The sequence below is a fragment of the Triticum urartu genome, chromosome 2 (genome assembly GCF_003073215.2).
Source record: "Triticum urartu cultivar G1812 chromosome 2, Tu2.1, whole genome shotgun sequence".
NCBI lineage: Eukaryota > Viridiplantae > Streptophyta > Magnoliopsida > Poales > Poaceae > Triticum > Triticum urartu.
In genome coordinates, this window is record NC_053023.1 from 294,988,297 (window position 1) to 295,013,735 (window position 25,439).

The window sequence follows — 25,439 nt, forward strand, 5'->3', positions numbered from 1 at the left end:
CCCTAGTGCTGCAGGCAGGGGATCGAGGTAGAGGGAAAGGGCAGAGGAGATGCAAGAGGGCAGGGCAATGAATGCTTGCATGTTTGTTTTTACTTGAGGGTCAGGTGTGACACGGGCATCAACAGTTGCATTTTGAGTGTAATATAGGCAGACAACAGAGTCATTTCACTATTCCCCTTCCCTTCAATTTTTAGTGAGGTTCTACCCGAAACACCCCCCTCCAAAGCGAAATTAGTTAAGCCCAAGCCCATAACTCGAAAATGACTTCTTTACATCTTTTATGGCTTATTTTGACAATATGCCCTGAAAAGGCGGAATCGAACTGGCCCTTAACCTGTAATTCAATTGTGCGTGCAATGATGAATCACTCCTGCCTGCTATCTGTACATTTAGGCATCATCATACATGGCACAACCTAATACATGTGCATTCCATTGTAGAATCTGGAATATGCAATGTTTATGTTAGTTCATACGTTGCACATGATGTTTAAATGCCCCTTAAATCTGGTCAGTCAAGTGATGGTCTTTAAGCCTCCTTCTTTGCTTCTTTTCTTGATATGTAAGATTTGCTCACACATCTGTTCAATTGCTTGTTTGCATCAGCCAACCATACTAGGACTGTTTGCTTTGATTACTTGCTATTCTTGACCTAACACTCTAACAAAGCTTGTCAACAATTTAAACACTAAGGGCTGCTGTAGTGGGGCCTTGTCTAACTCATAGGTGACATAAAGGTTTGGCTGTACACTATAGTAGGCTCTCCAAGAGTACCTGGAGATCCAGTTCGAAGGTATGCCTAGTTTTTACATAGTGCAGACATAGTAAATGTTCATTTCATTATGTGCAAGTGCAAGAGATGCGGCATGTTTCATTATGTGGTGTTGCTTTGTTATAATCTCATCCTTTTGTGTTCACAGACTGGAAAGCATGCATATTTATCTTCCAAGGAGACGAGTAACTAGTTTGTGTCACCTTGCAGAGGGGGTGCAATGAAGATAAGATTGAGGATTTCCAAGTACAAGATGTTAGGAAGGAGCCTTGCAAGAGAAGTAGGAGCTGCGCTGAGCCTCTTCAACCTGCTAAGGTAAGTCACTGTATGCAACTCAACAGTTCAATTCCTTGTTTGTTTCAGGCATAGTTAATTTTCTCTTTTCAATTGCTTTATTTGTCCTCAGTTAATGAGATACCCAAATAATCATGCCTGATGTTTGGTACTTGTATCACTATTAGTTGACATAATTAAAGGTCTTACCATTTAATTACTCTGCCGAAGTGTGCCTGAAGCTTTGAAGTCTATTAACCAACTATTATTGCATGAGGCTCACAATCTAGTTTATACTACGCTAATGATTGCATAGTTTTGCCTGCTGTAGTATGTTTGTATGAAACCCTCTGTTGTTCATTATGCTCCCTAAGACTTTAATTGAGGCACATAATGTCCAACTGCTTGCTTACTTATACGTAACGTGCTGTCTAAATTTGTAACTTGTCTGTGTTTTCGATTGGGCCCCAACATCATGCTCCTCTGGTGAGCTAAGAGGGATTTCTGTATGCAGGCTGCACAGATTATCTTTTTTATAATTTTTAAAATATCACCTGCTTATGCTTCATGACGTTTAACATGTTTTTGAAAGTGACGTGTAACATTATTGTTAGTCCTGTTTTGCCATGTAGTACAAAATAGTGTCTTGTTCGCTTCACTGTTGTAACTATATTTTTGCCCTAGTCATGTGTACTTAGAGAAACATTTCAAGATGAAGTGACATCAACACAAAGATCTGCGAGCAGTGCGGCATGGCCATTACCGAATGATTATGGATTGGAATTGGAATGTGCTGATGTTCTCGAGCATCAACTAGAGGTGGCAAGACAACGTGTACATGATTGTCAATGTATAATCAACAAGTTGAGACTGGACATGCAGGTATTAGATGCAGGAGTCAAAAAAATGAAACAAGACACTGAGGTAACCATGAAGGAATTGGAGATTTTGCAGACTGAAATTTGTGCTATCTGAATCCGGCCAATCCTATTTTCCGAAGAGATTATAGTTCAAATGGAGTTAAGTTGATGCGCGTCCATGATGTATGAGCTGTATTTGCCCAGAGTATGTAATTTGCTGTTTGTGTATGCTTTATTATCACCTGTGCCGAACCATAATGCCCAGTGGGTATAATCGGCTGTAATTTCTTTATTGTATAGTGTAGGATTATTCTACCTTTCTATGCCTTGATCTCTTTGTTGTATAGTGTATGCTTTTTACAGGTGATAGTATTGAGTAGGATAATTCTTTGAATATGCTATATCATTCAAACGGGGGCCAACTTGCCCGACCATGGCCCTTCACAGGCCGTCGGATCCATGGGCCTTCTACGTCTCGTAGGATCCATGGGCCTTCTACGTCTCGTAGGATCCATGGGCCTTGTACGTCTCGTAGGATCCATGGGCCTTCTACGTCTCGTAGGATCCATGGGCCTTCTACGTCTCGTAGGATCCATGGGCCGCCGACTCATTTATGGGTCTTGTACGGGCCTTTAATTGGCTGTAGATGGGCCTTTAATGGAAATCGTATGTTTTATGGGCTGACCATAGCGGGCCGTTAATAGGCCGTATTTGGTGATGCTATGAAAATGGCCCAACATACTAACGGTCCACAAACGGGCCGACTATAACGACAGGCTGAATTTGGCCCACAAGCAGAAAATGACAGTAACGGGCCATAAGTAACCGAATGCTGCAAATGAGCCCAAGAATAAATGGGCCCTCAGAAGGCCAAAAGTTAACTTGGGCTGGAAACGGCCCAACGAAATAATGGGCCATTAATGGGTATAAAGTGATACACTATTCATTACGGGCTAGTTTCACCATGGGCCATTAATGGGTGTAAAGTAATACACTGTTCATTACGGGCCAGTTTCAGCACGGGCCGCTAATGGGCCAAGAGTTACAAAGGGCCTCATATGGGCCGAAAGACGTCATGGGCTATACATGAGCCAGAAGTGAAAACGGACTGGAATCATATTGGATGGCCCAGATGACGCTACTGGGCCTAATTCGGATAGGGCGTAACGGGCCTTGGGTTAGCAGGCTGTAAATGGGCTATAGGCGAACATGCCGTTAACAGGCTTTCCATGGGTCGGCCCGCCAGCTTTTGACCAAGTCAAACGGGCCGGCCTTTTCGCAGGAATGGGCCACTGTTGGGCCGTGCCACGTGTCGACGTATCATAGGCGCCTTCTGTCCAGTGAGTGGATGACATCTGTCCCAATGATGAGCCGACACGTGTTTCCTCTAGCCAATGATGATTTTACACGTGGAAAATCCCCATTGGTCGGGGCTGTTAACGGGTTATCGGATCCAAAACCCAACCCGATAGCTTAATGGCATTCCGTTACGGTGGATGCCATGTGTCGGTCACCCTTGACGAAAGCACTTCTATGACGCGCGATTTATCGTCATGGAAGTGGACACTTCTGTGATGACTATCTTGATTCTGTCATAAATTTTTCATGGATGTACATGCATGACAAAAAACGTGACCTACTATGACAAACACGTATCATCACAGAAGTGTATTTTTTTGTAGTGATTACCGATCCAGGGATGACACTGATGCACAGAGATCAGACTATTTGAGGTCTGGTCACTACACTGATATACATGATATGTTAGAGATGCTCTAAGCAGTGGGAATTGTTTGTGTAAAACTATCATTTGATGTGTTTTTACTTGGTTCTTCCATGCTGTTTTTAGCAATGAACAACATTCCATGTAGAAATCTTGATTTAACAGTATCATACATAAGCACCATAGAAACAAGAGAGTGCATTGGAGTTTATCTTGTCTGGCCCGTTCGGCGATCTCCTGTGATGCCGGTCGTACCTAGTTTTGTCCTTAGAGGTCTCCATCAGAGTCGAAGCTACGGTGCCTGGTCATAGGTGGCTGAGTTTTGGCGCAGATCTTCATGCAGCTTCTCGCGTCCGCTATGGTGTAGGTCGAGTCGACGATTGCCCGCGGCGAAGTTGGAGTCGTTTGCTCAGAGTGTAGGGAGGGCGATGACGCCTCTAGGGGAGAAGTGATGACGATGACGCCTGCGTGCTGTCTCACCGGGGCCCTCTTTGTTACGGAGTGCGTGAAGGAAATATGCCCTAGAGGCAATAATAAAGTTGTTATTTATATTTCCTTATATCATGATAAATGTTTATTATTCATGCTATAATTGTATTAACCGGAAACTTAGTACATGTGTGAATACATAGACAAACAGAGTGTCACTAGTATGCCTCTACTTGACTAGCTCGTTAATCAAAGATGGTTAAGTTTCCTAGCCATGGACAAAGAGTTGTCATTTGATGAACGGGATCACATCATTAGAGAATGATGTGATTGACTTGACCCATCCGTTAGCTTAGCACAATGATTGTTTAGTTTACTGCTATTGCTTTCTCCATAACTTATACATGTTCCTATGACTATGAGATTATGCAACTCCCGAATACCGAAGGAACACTTAGTGTGCTATCAAACGTCACAACATAACTGGGTGAATATAAAGATGCTCTACAGGTGTCTCCGATGGTATTTGTTGAGTTGGCATAGATCGAGATTAGGATTTTGTCACTCCATGTATCGGAGAGGTATCTCCGGGCCCTCTCGGTAATGCACAACACTATAAGCCTTGCAAGCAATGTGAATAATGAGTTAGTTACAGGATGTTGCATTACAGAACGAGTAAAGAGACTTGCCAGTAACGAGATTGAACTAGGTATTGAGATACTGACGATCGAATCTCGGGCAAGTAACATACTGATGACAAAGGGAACAACGTATGTTGTTATGCGGTTTGACCGATAAAGATCTTTGTAGAATATGTAGGAACCAATATGAGCATCCAGGTTACGCTATTGGTTATTGACTGAAGATGAGTCTCGGTCATATCTACATAGTTCTCGAACCCGTAGAGTCTGCACGCTTAACGTTCGGTGACGATCAATATTATGAGTTTATGAGTTTTGATGTACCGAAAGTTGTTCAGAGTCCTGGATGTGATCACGAGCATGACGAGGAGTCTCGAAATGGTCGAGACATAAAGATCGATATATTGGAAGCCTATGTTTGGACATCGGATGGTTCTGGGTAAGTTCGGGCATTTACCGGAGTACCAGGGGGTTACCGGAACCCCTCGGGGAGTATATGGGCCTTAGTGGAAAGAGAGAGGGGAAGCCAGGGCAGGCGCCGCGCCCCTCCCCCTTGGGTCTGAATTGGACTAGGGAAGGGGGGGGGGGCAGCGCCCCCCTTTCCTTCTCCCTCTTTCCTCCTTCCTTCCTCTCCTACTCCAACTAGGGAAAGGGGGGCGGGAGTAGGACTCCCCCTAGGGCGCGCCATAGAGAGGGCCGGCCCTCCCCTCCTCCACTCCTTTATATATGCGGGAGGGGGCACCCCATAGACACACTAGTTGATCTCTTAGCCAGGTGCGGTGCCCCCCTCCGCAGATTTCCACCTCGGTCATATCGTTGTAGTGCTTAGGCGAAGCCCTGCGTCGGTAACTTCATCATCACCGTCATCACGCCGTCGTGCTTACAAAGCTCTCCCTCGACACTCAGCTGGATCTAGAGTTCGTGTGACGTCACCGAGCTGAGCATGTGCAGATCACGGAGGTGCCATACCTTCGGTGCTAGGATCGGTCGGATCATGAAGACGTACGACTACATCAACGGCGTTGTCATAACGCTGCCGCTTACAATCTATGAGGGTACGGGGGCAACACTCTCCCCTCTTGTTGCTATGCATCACCTAGATGGATCTTGCGTGTGCGTAGGAATTTTTTTGAAATTACTGCGTTCCCCAATAGTGGCATCCGTGCCAGGTCTATGCGTAGATGTTATATGCACGAGTAGAACACAAAGGAGTTGTGGGCGTGGGTATATACATATTGCTTGCCGTCACTATTTGATTCCTGATTCAGCGGTATTGTTGGATGAAGCGGCTCAGACCGACATTACGCGTACGCTTACGCGAGACTGGTTCTACCGACGTGCTTCGCACACAGGTGGTTGGTGGATGTCAGTTTCTCTAACTTTAGTTGAATTAGATTCAATGAACATGGTTCTTTCTGAAGATCAAAAAGCAATCACTATACCACGTTGTGGTTTTTGATGCGTAGGTAAGAATGGTTCTTGCTCAGCCCATAGCGGCCACGTAAAACTTGCAACAACAAAGTAGAGGACGTCTAACTTGTTTTTGCAGGGCATGTTGTGATGTGATATGGTCAAGACATGATGCTAAATTTTATTGTATTAGATGATCATGTTTTGTAACAGAGTTATCGGCAAGTGGCAGGAGCCATATGGTTGTCACTTTATTGTATGAAATGCAATCGCCATGCAATTGCTTTACTTTATCACTAAGCGGTAGCAATAGTCATAGAAGCAATAGTTGGCGAGACGACAACGATGCTTCGATGGAGATCAAGGTGTCAAGCCGCTGATGATGGTGATCATGACGGTGCTTTGGAGATGGAGATCAAAAGGCACAAGATGATGATGGCCATATCATATCACTTATATTGATTGCATGTGATGTTTATCTTTTATGCATCTTATTTTTCTTAGTTCGAGGTAGCATTATAAGATGATCTCTCACTAAATTTCAAGGTACAAGTGTTCTCCCTGAGTATGCACCGTTCCTATAGTTCATCATGCCGAGACACCACGTGATGATCAGGTGTGATAAGCTCTACGTTCACATACAACGGGTGCAAGCCAGTTTTGCACACGCGGAATACTCAGGTTAAACTTGACGAGCCTAGCATATGCAGATATGGCCTCGGAACACTGAGACCGAAAGGTCGAGCGTGAATCATATAGTAGATATGATCAACATAGTGATGTTCACCATTGAAAACTACTCCATCTCACGTGATGATTGGACATCGTTTAGTTGATATGGATCACATGATCACTTAGATGATTAGAGGGATTTCTATCTAAGTGGGAGTTCTTAAGTAATTTGATTAATTGAACTTTAATTTATCATGAACTTAGTACCTGATAGTATTTTGCATGTTTATGTTGTTGTAGAAAGATGGCCCGTGTTGTTGTTCCGCTGAATTTTAATGCGTTCCTAGAGAAAGCTAAGTTGAAAGATGATGGTAGCAATTACACGGACTGGGTCCGTAACTTGAGGATTATCCTCATTGTTGCACAGAAGAATTACGTCCTGGAAGCACCGCTAGGTGACAAACCTGCTGCAGGAGCAACACCAAGATGTTATGAACGTCTGGCAGAGCAAAGCTGATGACTACTCGATAGTTCAGTGTGCCATGCTTTACAGCTTAGAACAGGGACTTCAACGATGTTTTGAACGTCATGGAGCATATGAGATGTTCCAGGAGTTGAAGTTAATATTTAAAGAAAATGCCTGGATTGAGAGATATAAAGTCTCTAATAAGTTCTATAGCTGCAAAATGGAGGAGAATAGTTCTGTCAGTGAACATATACTCAGAATGTCTGGGTACCACAACCACTTGACTCAGCTGGGAGTTAATCTTCCAGGTGATAGTGTCATTGACAGCGTTCTTCAATCACTAACACCAAGCTACAAGAGCTTCGTGATGAACTATAATATGCAAGGGATGGATAAGACAATTCCTGAGCTCTTCGCGATGCTAAAGGCTGTGGAGGTATAAATCAAGAAGGAGAATCAAGTGTTGATGGTCAACAAGACCACCAGTTTCAAGAAAAAGGGTAAAGGGAAGAAGGGGAACTTCAAAAGAACAGCAAGCAAGTTGCTGCTCAAGTGAAGAAGCCCAAGTCTGGACCTAAGCCCAAGACTGAGTGCTTCTACTTCAAAGGGACTGGTCACTGGAAGCGGAACCGCCCCAAGTATTTGGCGGAGAAGAAGGATGGAAAAGTGAAAGGTATATTTGATATACGTGTTATTGATGTGTACCTTACTAATTCTCGCAGTAGCGCCTGGGTATTTGATACTGGTTCTGTTGCTAATATTTGCAACTCGAAATAGGGGCTACGGATTAAGCGAAGATTGGCTAAGGACGAGGTGACGATGCGCGTGGGAAATGGTTCCAAAGTTGATGTGACTGCTGTCGGCACGCTACCTCTACATCTACCTTCGGGATTAGTTTTAGACCTAAATAATTGTTATTTGGTGCCAGCGTTGAGCATGAACATTATATCTGGATCTTGTTTGATGTGAGATGGTTATTCATTTAAATCAGATAATAATGGTTGTTCTATTTATATGAGTAATATATATTTTATGGTCATGCACCCTTGATGAGTGGTCTATTTTTACTAAATCTTGATAGTAGTGATACACATATTCACAGTATTGAAGCCAAAAGATATAAGTTTAATAATGATAGTGCAACTTATTTGTGGCACTGCCATTTAGGTCATATTGGTGTAAAGCGCATGAAGAAACTCCATGCTAATGGGCTTTTGGAATCACTTGATTATGAATTACTTGATGCTTGCGAACCATGCCTCATGAGCAAGATGACTAAGACTCCGTTCTCCGGAACAATGGAGTGAGCAACAGACTTGTTGGAAATAATACATACTGATGTATGCGGTCCGATGAGTGTTGTGCTCGCGGCGGGTATTGTTATTTTCTTACCTTCATAGTTGATTTGAGCAAACATGGGTATATCTACTTAATGAAACATAAGTCTAAAACATTTGAAAAGTTCAAAGAATTTCAGAGTGAAGTGAAAAATCATGGTCACAAGAAAATTAAGTTTCTATGATCTGATCGTGGAGGTGAATATTTCAGTTATGAGTTTGGTCTTGATTTGAAACAATGCGTAGTTTCGCAACTCACGCCACCTGGAATACCACAGCGTAATGGTGTGTCCGAACATCGTAACCGCACTTTTTTTGAAATAAAACTTGAACTTTATTAATTAGAAATAATTGTTACATCGTCCATAAGAAGAGGTACAATATCCTTCACCGGTCCTCAAACCAATCCCTAGTGGCAGAAATTTTTGCTAACCTAGCTATTTCATGGGCCACTCTATTTGCTTCCCTATTACAGTGTTCAAATTTAACTCTAGGAAAATCACAAGCCAAAAAGTAACAATCATCAAAAACTATAGCTGCCGCTCCCGCTGAGTGTCCTCCATTTTTCATTATGTCGATCACTTCCATGTTATCTGAGTTTACAACAAGGCGATTGCAGCCCGCCTTCTGTGCTAGGAATAAACCAAATTCAAGAGCCAGAACTTCAGCTGTTAATACATTATCACACCAGTCAATCCTCCAGTTTCCTCCAACGATGAACCTTCCCTTATCATCTCTCAGGACCGCACCAGCTGTACCTTGAAGGAGATCATGATCGAAAGCGGCATCAACATTCAGCTTCACAAATCCCCTAGGAGGGATACTCCATCCCCCTATTTTATGAGGTGCCTTAGGGGAGTATGCATTGACATAGTTTGCCATTATAGCACGAGCCCCCATCGAAGTTTGATTTGCATCCTGTAACTTTCCTTCATGGACCACTTGACGTCTATCCCACCATAGATACCAAGTTGTAATAGCTATTAACTCATGTGCATTCTGGATGCCCTTAATGTTTAATTCTTGATCTTTCATAAGGAGTAAGAATTCGAGCACCGCCTCTCCCGCGTGGTCAACAATACAGGCTTTATGGATCACCTCTTGTAGACCTAATTTCCCCCAAACTTCTTTTGCCTTATGACACTGAAACAAGACGTGTTTTGCATCCTTCGGTCCATTTGAGCATGAAGGGAAAATGGGTGAAAATTTTATATGTCTATTAGCAAGTGTAACTCGGCATGGGAGGGTACCACGCAGTGTACGCCATATGAAAATTTTAATTTTTGCTGGACATGATAGTCTCCAAATCTTACCCCATATAGGGTTGACATTGGTTCTACCCATTCTGTTTGTGTGTTGTAATTTTTTCCCATATTGTTGGTTCCATTCTTCCAAATAAGCTGATCGAACAGTGAACTTAACATTTTTTGTATGGATCCAAGCAATAAAGTCAGGCATATTACGCATGGGAAGTGGAATTGCTAATACCCTTGGAGCATCAATTGGCCATAACGTTTGTCTCACCAAATCTTCATCACAAGAACTCGTGACTCGGTCAATAAGATCACAGACTTTTGATAGTATTTGTCCCCTTCTATGAGTAATAGTTTTCCTATTCACACAGTGAGGAATCCATGCATCTCTCCATATATCAATATTATGTCCATTTCCAACTCGCCAGATATAACCATTTTTCAGACAGTTCACTCCCGCCATGATACTTTGCCAAGTAAAAGAGGAGCCCTTTTTCAGATTTGCACTCATTAAATCGCCGTCTAGAAAATATTTAGCTCTCAAGATCGTAGCACATAAAGACTCAGGATTATCAAGTAGACGCCATGCTTGTTTGGCTAACAATGCCAGATTAAAACAGTGGATATCTCGGAACCCCATACCTCCTTAGTCTTTTAGGACGCACATCTTCCACCACGCCATCCAATCCGTTCTCTTCTGGTTGTCCTCGTCACCCCACCAAAATTGCGACATCGCGTCAATGATTCCCTTACAAGTTTTTTTAGGAATTTTAAAGACGGACATGGCATAAGCTGGGATAGCTTGTATAACAGATTTGAGTAAAATTTCCTTCCCACCTGCGGATAGCAATTTTTCTTTCCATCCACTGATTTTCATAACAATTCTATGAATAAGGAATTGGAAACAATCACTTTTGTCCATACCCACATTTGCAGGCAAACCCAAATACTTATCGTTAAGTGCTTCAGTCATAATAATCAAAATTATACAGATTTGCGCCTTGTCTTCTACCTTGGTATTGGGACTAAAGAATATACTAGACTTCTCAATACTCACCATCTGCCCCAAGGCCGCACAATAGGAGTTTAAAACCGATTTCAACGCCTCCGCGTTCATAACATTTTCTTTCATAAGGATCAACGAATCATCTGCAAAGAGAAGGTTTGAAATCGGTGGTGCATCCCTGCTAACCTTTATTCCTGAGATGTCCCCATTCTCCTCTGCATTCTCTAATAGAGTGGTCCTCCATACATAATAAGAATAAGTATGGAGATAGAGGGTCTCCCTATCTTAATCCTCTAGTAGGTTTAAAACTCTCAGTTTCTTCTGTATTAAACCGGACCTGGTACTCCACTAAGGTTATACATTGCATAATTAAGTTTACCCAGTTTTCTTGAAATCCCAATTTGAGCATAATCTCCTTGAGGAAAGGCCACTCTAATCGGTCATAAGCTTTGTGTATATCTAATTTAATAGCACACAGACCCTCTTTACCATTCTGTTTTTTCTTAATAGTATGGAAGCATTCATATGCCACTAATATATTATCTGTAATCATTCACGCTGGCACAAACGCACTCTGAGTTGTGCTGATAATGTCTGAAAGGATTATCTTCAAACGGGCCACGATCATTTTTGAGATTACCTTATACACGGCATTACACAGACTAATTGGTCGAAATTGAGTTACCTTTTCGGGAGAATTAATCTTTGGGATCATTACAATTGTAGTCTCATTCCAACCATCAGGAATAGTACACGTATTCACCGCCTGGAGTACCTCTTCTATTAGGTCATCCCCTAACATGGGCCAAAATCTTTTATAAATAATAACATGTAACGCATCCGGACCCGGTGCTTTTAAATCTCCAATATCAAAAAGGGCCTTCCGAACCTCCTCGGCCGTATAAGGGGCTAGCAGAGCATTATTCATTTCATCTGTTACTTTCCTTTTGACAAGAGATAGGACCCTCGGGTCAGGTTGATTAACTTCCGAGGTGAAGAGTCTTGATAAGTATCCCATAATATGGTTCTTCATCTCCTTATCTTGCACCCAGACACCATTTTCATCAAGCAATTTTTTATCTGATTTCTCTTTTTTCTAGCCATTGCCGCATTGTGAAAAAAGGAGGTATTACGATCGCCATGTAACAGCCAGTTTGCACGGCCCCGTTGTACCCAGTAGATCTCCTCTTGCTCTAGTAGATTTTCGACAAGGACTAGAATCTCCTTCTATTGCGCTTGAGACTCCGTGTTGATCGGTCCTCTTTTAAAATTCTCTAACTCTTTTCTGAGTTTATTAATTCTTCTTTTCGGTCGCCTCAGCGTATCATGGTCCCAAGTATGCAAATCCATATGCACCGCCCTAGTACGATCAGCGAGGGACGGTCCAATACCTAACATCTTCGCTTTATCCCAGGCTGTACACACTATTTCCCCAACTATCTCCTTTCAACCATTGAGCTTCAAACTGTTTTATTCGTCTCTTTGGTTGTTCAAAAATATGTTTGTCGTAATATTCTGTATCGAGGATGAGAGGCCGATGATCAGAGTGTATATGTTCTTCATTAAAAATTGCAGCCCGAGGAAATTTGTTTGCCCACTCCACATTACAAACCCCGTGATTAAGTCTTTCCCTAATTTCGCGGAATAGTTTCGCACTTTATTAGATATGGTGCGATCTATGATGTCTCCCATTGATTTACCGCTATCGTTTTGGGGTTATGCTTTAGAGACAGCTGCATTCACGTTAAATAGGGCACCATCAAAATCCGTTGAGACGACGCCTTATGAACTGTGGTTTGGCAAGAAACCCAAGTTGTTGTTTCTTAAAGTTTGGGGCTGCGATGCTTATGTGAAAAAGCTTCAACCTGATAAGCTCGAACCCAAATCGGAGAAATGTGTCTTCATAGGATACCCAAAGGAAACTGTTGGGTACACCTTCTATCATAGATCCGAAGGCAAGATATTCTTTGCTAAGAATGGATCCTTTCTAGAGAAGGAGTTTCTCTCGAAACAAGTGAGTGGGAGGAAAGTAGAACTTGAAGAGGTAATTGTACCTACTCCCTTGTTGGAAAGTAGTTCGTCACAGAAATCAGTTCCAGTGATTCCTACACCAGTAAATGAGGAAGCTAATGATGATGATCAGGAAACTTCTGATCAAGTTACTACCGAACCTCGTAAGTCAACCAGAGTAAGATCCACACCAGAATCGTACGGTAATCCTGTTCTGGAGGTCATGTTACTTTACCATGACGAACCTACAAACTATGAGGAAGCGATGATGAGCCTAGATTCCACAAAATGGCTTGAGGCCATGAAATCGGAGATGGGATCCATGTATGAGAACAAAGTGTGGACTTTGGTTGACTTGCCCGATGATCGGCAGGCCATAGAGAATAAATGGATCTTCAAGAAGAAGACCGACGCTGACGGTAATGTTACTGTCTACAAAACTCAACTTGTTGCAACAGGTTTTCGACAAGTTCAAGGAGTTGACTATGATGAGACCTTCTCACCCGTAGCGATGCTTAAGTCCGTCCGAATCATGTTAGCAATTGCCGTATTTTATGATTATGAAATTTAGCAAATGGATGTCAAAACTGCATTCCTTAATGGATATCTCAAAGAAGAGTTGTATATGATACAACCAGAAGGTTTTGTCGACCCAAAAGGTGCTAACAAAGTGTGCAAGCTCCAGCGATCCATTTATGGACTATTGCAAGCCTCTCGGAGTTGGAATATACGCTTTGATAGTGTGATCAAAGCATATGGTTTTATATAGACTTTTGGAGAAGCCTGTATATACAAGAAAGTGAGTGGCAGCACTGTAGCATTTCTGATATTATATGTAGATGACATATTGTTGATCGGAAATGATACTGAATTTCTGAATAGCATAAAAGGATACTTGAATAAGAATTTTTCAATGAAAGACCTCGGTGAAGCTGCTTATATATTGGGCATCAAGATCTATAGAGATAGATAAAAACGCTTAATTGGACTTTCACAAAGCACATACCTTGATAAAGTTTTGAAGAAGTTCAAAATGGATCAAGCAAAGAAAGGGTTCTTGCCTATGTTACAAGGTGTGAAGTTGAGTCAAACTCAATGCCCGACCACTGCAGAAGATAGAGAGAAAATGAAAGTCATTCCCTATGCTTCAGCCATAGGTTCTATCATGTATGCAATGCTGTGTACCAGACCTGATGTGTGCCTTGCTATTAGCTTAGCAGGGAGGTACCAAAGTAATCCATGAGTGGATCACTGGACAACGGTAAATAACATCCTGAAATACCTGAAAATGACTAAGGATATGTTTCTCATTTATGGAGGTGACAAAGAGCTCGTCGTAAATGATTACATCTATGCAAGCTTTGACACTGATCCAGATGACTCTGAGTCACAAACCAGATACGTATTTTTATTGAATGGTGGAGCTGTCAGTTGGTGTAGTTCCAAACAGAGTGTCGTGGCGGGATCTACGTGTGAAGCGGAGTACATAGCTGCTTCGGAAGCAGCAAATGAAGGAGTCTAGATGAAGGAGTTCATATCTGATCTAGGTGTCATACCTAGTGCATCGGGTCCAATGAAAATCTTTTATGACAATACTGGTGCAATTGCCTTGACAAAGGAATCCAGATTTCACAAGAGAACCAAGCACATCAAGAGACGCTTCAATTCCATCCTCGATCAAGTCAAGGAGGGAGACATAGAGATTTGCAAGACACATACGGATCTGAATGTTGCAGACCCGTTGACTAAGCCTCTCTCATGAGCAAAACATGATCAACACCAAGACTCCATGGGTGTTAGAATCATTACAATGAAACCTAGATTATTGACTCTAGTGCAAGTGGGAGACTGAAGGAAATATGCCCTAGAGGCAATAATAAAGTTGTTATTTATATTTCCTTATATTATGATAAATGTTTATTATTCATGCTAGAATTGTATTAACCGGAAACTTAGTACATGTGTGAATACATAGACAAACAGAGTGTCACTCGTATGCCTCTACTTGACTAGCTCATTAATCAAAGATGGTTAAGTTTCCTAGCCATGGACAAAGAGTTGTCATTTGATGAATGGGATCACATCATTAGAGAATGATGTGATTGACTTGACCCATCCGTTAGCTTAGCACAATGATTGTTTAGTTTACTGCTATTGCTTTCTCCATAACTTATACATGTTCCTATGACTATGAGATTATGCAACTCCCGAATACCGGAGGAAAACTTAGTGTGCTATCAAACGTCACAACGTAACTGGGTGACTATAAAGATGCTATACAGGTGTCTCTGATAGTGTTTGTTGAGTTGGCATAGATCGAGATTAGTATTTGTCACTCCGTGTATCGGAGAGGTATCTCTGGGCCCTCTCGATAATGCACATCGCTATAAGCCTTGCAAGCAATGTGACTAATGAGTTAGTTACGGGATGTTGCATTACTGAACGACTAAAGAGACTTGCCGGTAACAAGATTGAACTAGGTATTGAGATACTGACGAATGAATCTCGGGCATGTAACATACCGATGACAAAGGAACATCGTATGTTGTTATGCGGTTTGACTGATAAAGATCTTCGTAGAATATGTAGGAACCAATATGAGCATCCAGGTTCCGCTATTGGTTATTGACCGGAGATGAGTCTCGGTCATGTCTACATAGTTCTCGAACCCGTAGGGTCCGCACGCTTAACGTTCGGTGACGATCAATATTATGAGTTTATGTGTTTTGATGTACCGAAGGTTGTTCGGAGTCCTGGATGTGATCACGGGCATGACGAGGAGTCTCGAAATGGTTGAGACATAAAGATCGATATATTGGAAGCCTATGTTTGGACATTGGAATGGTTTCGGGTAAGTTCGCGCATTTACCGGAGTATCGGGGGTTACCGGAACCCCCCGGGGAGTATATGGGCCTTATTGGGCCTTAGTGGAAAGAGAGAGGGGAAACCAGGGCAGGCGTTGCGCCCCCTCCCCCTTGGGTCCGAATTGGACTAGGGAAGGGGAGGGGGCGCCCCCCTTTCCTTCTCCCTCTTTCCTCCTTCCTTCCTCTCCTACTCCAACTAGGGAAAGGGGGGAATCCTTCTCCCAATGGGAGTAGGACTCCCCCTAGGGCGCGCCATAGAGAGGGCTGGACTTCCCCTCCTAGAATCCTTTATGTACGGGGAGGGGGGCACCCCATAGACACACAAGTTGATCTCTTAGCCGTGTGCGGTGCCCCCCTCCACAGATTTCCACCTCGGTCATATCGTTGTAGTGCTTAGGCGAAGCCCTGCGTTGATAACTTCATCATCATGTCGTTGCACTGACGAAGCTCTCCCTCGACACTCAGCTGGATCTAGAGTTCGTGGGACATCACCGAGCTAAACGTGTGTAGATCACGGAGGTGCCGTACCTTCGGTGCTAAGATCGGTCAGATCGTGAAGACGTACGACTACATCAACCGCGTTGTCATAACGCTTCCGCTTACGGTCTACGAGGGTACGTGGACAACACTCTCCCCTCTCGTTGCTATGGATCACCTAGACGGATCTTGCATGTGCGTAGGATTTTTTTTAAATTACTACGTTCCCCAAGAGTGCATGGGTTTCTTATGTGTGCCGCTCAGCAGTTGTGATGGTTTTTGTCTGGTTCTCCATAATTAACTAGGCAATCTGGTTTTCGCTCGGTTTTCCCAAATTAACTAAGCAACTCTTTTTTTCTTAATGAATACGGAATAACTTTTTTTGGAAATGGAGGTTTACCCCCGGCCTCTGCATCATAATGATGCATGCAACCATCTTATTAAAAGTACACAAAGTAGCACAAAGTCATAAAAGTATTATAGCTCGCAAGTGGAGCGAAGCAAATGAAAAAAGAAAAGTACATGCCGACAATCACAACCGGTACGGTAATATGTAGGATAAGGTTCCTAGAGTCCTATCATGTTATGCGACCGCCATGTGAACCGGTTGAATATAGCCCGTGCTACCATCTCCCACTGGTTGCACCCAGTAACCAAAGGCTCCCTAGAGTCCATAGGAGTGAGTAAGGACCACGTATGGATCCAAGCGGTAGCTCTGAAGATAACCTGCAAGAAATTTAAATTGTATTGTCTGTTAAAAATAAAATCATTCCGGCAGTTCCATATAGCCCACAAAAGCGCACAGATTCCAATCCAGACACGAGCCGCAAATAGTACGTTCCACCCCAGCTAACCATGTTCCAAACAACGACTCAATGTCAGCTGGAGGGTTAATGTTGAAGGCTATATGAATCGTTCTCCAAAGCAATTTGGCGAGTGGGCATTCAACGAATAAATGTTGTATTGTTTCATCATGATCACAAAAACAATAACGTGTACTACCTATCCATCGCCCCTTAATTAGGTTGTCCTTGGTGAGTATTACTTGCTTGTGGACAAACCACATAAAATTTTTAATCCGCAAGGGAACCTTAATCCTCTAGATATCCAACAATCTTGGGATTGGGCTAGAATTAATAAGATCCATATAAAATGATTTCACCGTAAAAATCTCATTTTTAGCTAATTTCCATTGCGTCGAATATGGCTGGTCAGAGAGTTGAACATCTATCAATCTTTGAACCAAGTGCATCCAGGCTGTCCATCGGTCACCAACTAGCGCACGTCTGAACTAGATATTCAAAGGGATCGTTTGGAAAACTGTGCCTATGTACTCCTCCTTACGTTGCACAATGTTATAAAGGGTTGGATATTGGACGGCTAAGGGCGCCTCTCCTAACCACGTATCCTCCCAAAATCTTGTTGACATCCCATTGCCAACCAAGAATTTGGCCCCACGAAAGAACAAACCCTTCGTCCTCATAAGCCCTTTCTAGAATGGCGAGTCAGTTGGTCTCATGGTAACCTGGGCGAGTGTTTTCGACTACAAGTATTTATTATGCAAAATCTGTGCCCACATGCCCTCCGGCTCTGTCTCTAACCTGTATAGCCATTTACTCATAAGGCATTTGTTCTTGACTTCTGAGTTCTCAATACCAAGACCACCCTGGTCTTTTGGTCGGCAAAGGATATCCATCGCGTGAGTCAGTATTTCCTCTTGGCCTCATCTGACTGCCAGAAGAACCGGGATCTAAAGAAATCAAGTCGCTTCCGTACCCCTTTCGGAATTTTGAAGAACGATAATAGGAATATCGGCATACTAGTCAATACCGAATTAATCAGCACTAACCGACCTCCATAATACATAAGCTTACCCTTCTAGCAGCTCAGCTTTTTCTCAATTCGATCTTTGACACACTTCCATTCTTTATTAGATAACTTGCGGTGATGAATCGGTATGCCCAAATAACTAAATGGTAAAGAACCTAATTCACACCCGAACAATTATCTATAGGTATGTTGCTCGTCTTTGGCCTTCCCGAAGCAAAACAACTCACTCTTGTGAAAGTTTATCTTTAAACCAGACAACTGTTCGAAGAGACATTTTTTTTTCATATTACGCGCTTTAGCAATGTCATGTTCCATGAATAGGATAATGACATCAGCGTATTGTAAGATGGATACTCCTCCATCAACCAGATGAGGAACTAACCCTTCAACTTGACCATGCTGCTTGGCTCTGCCAATAAGAATGGCCAACATATCGGCCACTATGTTAAACAACAAAGGAGACATGGAATCGCCCTGTCTCAGACCCTTGTGTGTCTGAAAGTAATGGCCGATATCATCATTAACCTTGATTCCGACACTACCCTTCTGGACTTGAGAACCCATCTGGTTCCGCCAAGCCTCACTAAATCCTTTCATACGCATTGCCTGCTGAAGAAAAGGCCACTTCACTTTATCATATGCCTTCTCAAAATCCACTTTGAAGATAACTCCATCTAGCTTCTTCGGATGGATTTCATGAAGCGTTTCATGCAAAATGACCACTCCCTCAAGAATGTCTCGCCCTGGCATGAACGCTGTCTGGCTGGGTTGTATCACAGAATGGGCAATTTGTGTCAATCTATTGGTACCCACCTTTGTGAAAATTTTGAAACTCATATTAAGAAGACATATGGGCCTAAATTGTTCAATCCGAACTGCTTCTTCTTTCTCTGGTAACAACGTAATCATGCCGTAGTTAAGATGAAACCGCTCAAGATGACCATTAAAGAAATCATGAAACATAGGCATAAGATCATCCTTAATAACATGCCAACATTTCTTATAGAATTCAGCAGGAAACCCATCTGGTCCTGGAGCTTTATTCGGTTTCATTTGGGAAATTGCATCCAAAACCTCCTTCTCAGTAAATGGAGCAGAGATAATATCATTCTCCTCTACCTGGAGCTGAGGGATATCTCCAAGGATAGATTCATCTAGGGTCACCGTACTTGTTTCCGGATGCCCAAAGAGTTGTTTGTAGTAGTTAGAGATATAATCTTTCAGATTCTCATGCCCCACTATTGTCCCCTCGTCCTATTCAAGCTGTATGATTTTCTTCTTCCTATGTTTACCATTCACAATCATATGGAAGAATTGTGTATTGTCATCCCCTTGGACAACCTTAAGCACTTTAGCACGCATTGCCCACTTGAGCTCCTCTTCTCTTAGAAGAGCCCTTAAGCCTTGCTCAGCTTCGGACTTGGATTTTTGCTCATTAACCGTAAGGAGGTTATTTTCAGCTTTTAAATCCAGCGCTTCAATTAATTGAGTGAGTTGTTCTTTTTCTTGTTTGTAAATACCACTTTCGTTTCTGGCTCAACCTCTAAAAACTGTCTCAAATGTCCGATCTTATTTTTCCATCTCTCAATACTAGTTCTTCCACTAACAGGTTCCGCCCATTCGCGTGCAATGATTTCTATAAAATTTTCTTTCTCGAACCGTACTAGTTCGAAAGAGAAGGCATTCTTGTTCGCAACATGTGTAGCCTCGCCCGAGTCTACAAGAAGTGGTGTGTGGTCCGAGATCGCTCTCTGCATCACATGAACCGACACCAAAGGATACTTTTGTTCCCAGTCCACACTAGCGAGTACCCTATCCAACTTCTCATAAGTCAGGATGGGCAATGTATTGGCCCATGTAAATTGTCTACCGGTGAGCTCAATTTCTCTTAAGTTGAGACTCTCGATAATCATGTTAAACATCATAGACCACCGTCCATAAAAAATGTTATTGTTCTTTTCATGTCTCCTTCGAATGATATTAAAGTCTCCACCGACTAGGATTGGTAAAGTTTCATCTCCACATATCCGCATTAAGTCGGCTAGAAAATATGGTTTAAGTTCGGGTTGTTCTGCCCCATATACAACCACAAGAGACCAGCGGAAACCATATAATTTTGATCTCACCCGAAACTTGACCGCAAAATCTCCCAAACCACGTTAAGCACCTCCAGTGTTTCACACCGAACCCCTAGTAAAATCCCACTGGACCTTCCTCTAGGAGGTAAGACATGCCAATCAAAATCAATTCCTTCGGATAGAGTTCCAAGGAACTGTGATGTAAAGTTATCTTTCGTGTTTCCAAAAGTGCAATAAAATCTAAATGCTGCTCTATCGTTGTTTCAGCCAAGAATCTATGTTTAGCCAAGTCAGCTAGACCTCTGCTATTCCAAAAGATTCCTTTTATAAGTCATTATGAAATTTTTTCTTCAGCTTAACCCTGGCACTTCTACGGACCGCCGAAGTAGGGTAAATTTTTCGTTTCTAGGGTCGCTTGGGCTTCTCCTCATCACCCTTCATGACCGTATGATCGGCGAGACACGAGGTAGTGGCCTCCATCCTTAGAGGTTCTACAGTGTCCATAGTCTCTAACCCCTACTCATCTTCGGCCTCCTCACTAGGCAAGAGATTATTACAAATGTTTTCAAGTGCTACAATTCCAAGGTTGTTCACGTCATCATTACTCATAGATCTGACTGACGCGAGGTTTCTAATTATTTCAGAAGCCCGCTCTGCTTCTAAATCTAAAAGGTCATTAACCGATTTCGCTACCTCCTTTTCATTTGAACCCAGAGTTATTCCTATGTCGTTGGCCTTATCAATAATTTCATGCTCGGTGAAATGCATAATTGAACAACTTTTATCAAAATACATACCTGTAGTTGCCTCGACATCTCGAAGCACGACTTCCCTCATGGCGCGCGCTAACTGCATGTCATCCGCATCTGGCTGTCCTTGGATCCGGTGACTAACACGCCTGCCAGACGTGACCGGATCCGAGGTCCCACCAAAGGCAACAAGCTCCTCCGTAGTCCTCTCCCGAGGCGTGTGCTCCCCACTCCGACTCCCTGCCCTAGCTGCTGGTGAAGAAGGGCAAGGAGTGGTCGAGTGGGAAGCACCAGCCGGAATGGTTGTAGGAAGAGACCGAGGAGCCACCTGCTCGGCAGTCCCATTCCCCACCATACTACCTGCGTGGCGCGGAGATGACGTCGGAGAAGTGGACCGGGCCACCTGCCCGTGCTTCTCATCCTGTTGGCCGGACCGGGCCTGCGGTGAGATGGAGCGGGCCGCCAGTGCGTGCCTCTCCTCCGGATGGTAGTGGGCCGTCACGGCCGGGCTGGGGTTGCGGGCCTCCTACCCACCGCCCCAACCACCATAGATAGACCGCTGCCCAAGGACTCATGTGGCCCTGGATCAACCCTCTGTGACCGAATCTCAGGCGCAACAACAGCAGTGGGCATCACTGGCGGTAACTTGAGCTCCTCAAGATCATTCGCCTCAACTCTGTTGCTCCATAACCTGCTAGGCACGGACCGTGCTCCAAAAGATCCAAACCGAAGTGTGTTCATCGATGTCGTGGAAGATGGTGCCTTTTTGGCCAAAGAATCTGCCTTACTCTGTGACACCGGCTCCTTAGCCGGCTCCCGTGGTGTGCTCTCAGGCCCTTGTCCTGATTTCCGGGTGCCCCATCACCCTTCGTCATATCCATGTCCTGAATCTCATCTCCCTCCGGAGGTATCGGTGTATCCTCAATCTGGAGCTCTAGCACATATGTGACCCCGACATGTGTCCACTTGACCACATCCGGTACGAACTCCAAACTGACCACACTGACAAGCAACCTCGCTGCTCCATGTGCGCGAGTAAAAGGCATATCAACCTGCTCCGTCTTACCAATGAGGGACCCCAAACTCCAAGCAACCAGGAAATGATTAATGTATTTACGAGGTGCACCAAAAAAGCGAACCCAGACCTTCTCTAATGGTGTACCCTCAGGCTCCTTTTCTTTCCATTCATCAAAGGTTATAATAATATTGGTACTCTCTACCCTGCACATACCCCACTTAAGGATATGTAACTGATCCTCCTTAGTAGGGAAATCAACCTTGTAAGTCTGGGTCTCCAGTCTGACAAGGTCCCACTAGTGATTACCTGGTACTAAGTCCTGTAACTGTCGCACAATTTGTGCCTCTATCAAAATCCCATTAGTAACCTTGACAACAGCAGGAAAGGAGCTCTCATGCACATGCATCATAGGTGCCATCTTTGGTGCCTCAAAGAACATAAGCTCATGACAACAAACACCATAGACAGTGGCCACCGGCTTGGGGCCAGTAAGAAGCGGACAGTCACCGGTCACATCCTGCGATCTACAACAATAGTCACATAATTTTGTGGTACACTCTGCCACAAAATGTCCCGGCTCGCCATATTGATAAAACAATAGCTTCTTCTTCTTAATAGCCCACTTGGATATTTTCTCACCATCACGCTTATCTGTCCCCTTATCAGAGCTGCCGTCACCAACCTGAACAACACTGGTACTGGTCACCGGAATGCTGACCGCTGCCAAGGCCCGAACTGTGTCTACAGCCACCTCGGGAAGGGAAGGTGACTTCGCCTGCACTGTAGCAGCAGGCTCGGGCTGCAATATCGCGCCCGTAGCAGCCAGCGGTGGAGGAGGCCACGGTGAAGGTGGACACCGACCCCCTTCTCTTCCGCCTCGGAAAGTACGATGGACTCCCCGATTATACCAGTTAGTTGGGCCGGCCACCCCTTCAACGAAATTATCAGAAGGTCCTTGAAAACCGTGTCTCGGTCCGCTGCCATTATACCATCCAGAGCCACGTCCACCGCCCAACGAAGATCCACGATGCAGCCCCTCTCCATACACATTGTATTCGTCATCACTCCACTGACCATATCTGTTATACCTGTAACCATCATCACCATAGCCCCAGCCATCGCCGGCAGATCCATCCCGCCCATGACCACTGCTCCGTCCGACGACCTATGCGCTGCCGCGTCCGGCGGCCTGGGCACCGCCCCGTCCGGCGGCTAGGGCGCCACCACGCCCAGCAGCATGAACATCGCCCCGCTCGGCAACCTGCCCCACGATCGGCGCTTCCTGTTGTGCGGCAGCCCGGCCAGGTGCTGGTGCGGCGGCTTTAGCAGGTACCGAGACCTGGGCCTTGGCCTGCTGTGAGTGCCCGCGCCCCGCCATCGAAGGAGCTCCAGCCTTGACCCTTGCCACACGCCTCGTGCCTAACCGGGGAAAACCAGGTAAGAGAAAAACCCTAGGGGAGGTGATCACTCGTTGCGGCGGCTTGGGCTTCGTTATGTCATGCCGATTGATCGATCGTGATGTGTCAACGTGCGTGGCTTGGGCCTCTAGCCAGTCCTCTTTCCCAGTCTGAGAAGAGCCCACGACCAACGCCGTAACTGGTTCATCCACTAGGCCCAATAGAGAATTCAAGCAATCCCATCTGGCCGCTCGAATCTCGTTTGCCTCCCGAGCCACCGGCGGCGACCGCATCTGCGGCGGCAACTGGCTCCGCTTCAACTTCTTCTTCCTCGTGATGAGAGTCCATGCATCTGGGATGAAATCTGACAAAGTTAGGGGAGTCCGATTTACATTCGGGATTGGCCCTACCCAAGGTTTTATCGTCTGCGCAGATTTCTTCATCTCCCGTTTTCAGTGACCCGGACATGCTTTCGATGTCGTCTGCACGATCACAAGTCCGGCTGTTTGCGGAAGCAATCGCACTTTGCCGTCTTCAGATTCCTCCTCGTCCCTAGCATGGCAGTCGCCCTCTTCCTCTTCCTCCTCGCTATCAACTAAAACCCAAAAACGTCATCCGAATCGCTGAGCGGATGTCTTGTTCAAAGGCGTCATCGTCAAGTCGATCACCTCGATCTCCTCGCTCTGAACATCCTGCATACAACACAACCCAAGCACGTCGAAATCATCTATTAGAAAACGAAACCCTACCTCGATCTGGACGTCTATCGCAAGATAGTCGCTGACAAGGATGTCGTTATCCAAATTTCAAAGTGACGTCCACCGCAACGCCGGAGAGTGCTGCAGCCGTCCCTTGATCCATCCGCTGGAGATCGGATCAGAGAAATGAACCACCCACTACTCCGCCAGTGTCCGGATCACGTCATCCCCGGCGAGATCCGGCTCGACCAAAGACGCCTGTCTCCCCTCCCCATCCGGCGATGATAGAGGACGACTAGCCAGCTTTGAGATCGCCGGCGGCAGCGACAAGGGTAGCTACACGTCGGGCGGCTACGCGTCGGGAGGCGTGAGGCGCCAGGCGGCTGTGCATCTGGCGGCTGCACGTCCGGCGGCCGTGAGTCGTCGCCCAGGACGTCGCACTCCATGCGTCGCCCAGGATATCTATTCAAATTGGGGGATCTACGTAACCTGATCCACCATCGATGAGCCATAGCTGCAGTTGAAAACTGAGATCAAGGTAGATGGTTATTCCCTGAGTTTGGAGCTACGTGTTGTGGATTTGTCACCAACAAAGGTTCCCCCTCACACTGGATCCATTTGCCATTGGTTAAACTCCATCAATTTTATCCATTTCGATCCGGTTCATTCAGGTTCGAGCACCATCATAGGTTAAACTCTAACAAAGGTTCCCCCTCACGTCTTGGTGTTGGCTCCACGTCCAAGCGAGAGAGGGAACGGGAAAGTTGCTCACCTGGCCGCTAAGGCCGCGTATTCTTGCAGATTTCTGTGCATCTTGTTTTTCTAGCAACTTGGCTCACCAAAACGCTGTTTGTGGGCATCATGATTTCTTAGAGCATCTTCAGCCGCGCCTCCAACAAGCTTCCACGTTCATTTTTTAGCTCTGACATCGAAAAATGACCCAGTTGTGTCTATCGGAGCGCATTTTTCACTGGTTAGGCCCGAAACTGGCACCGGCGGACCCAGGCCAAACCTAGCACGCTGGGGGCGCCCGGAGGCGCTGGGGCAATCGTTTTTGGCGTGAAAGAATGGCAGGCCCGTCAAGTCAGCAACCCCCATGCCTCGTCGTCCTCATCGCATCGGTTTCCCGCGGGAATCAATGGCAAGGCTGCCGCCGGTTAGCCTTCCATTATTTTATCACGGGCGGCGCAGTGCGGCGACGCGCCCCCTCCCGCCACGCGTACACACGGTGCCACCCTCCGGCCGCTATAAAAGCCGTCCCTCCCTCGTCGGTGGAAGCACCTGCCCGCAGCCTCCCCTCTCGCCGCCGATGCCCTCTCTTTTCCTCCCTCCCTGTCTAGCCACCGCGTGCACGCACAGCAGTAGGTTGACGCAAGGAGGGAGGCGTGATCGTGCTCGAGAACAGCGACGAGGACAACGCGCCGCCGCCGGCCAAACCTGTTCGCCAGGGTGACCCCGGGCAGGGTTCCAACAGGGA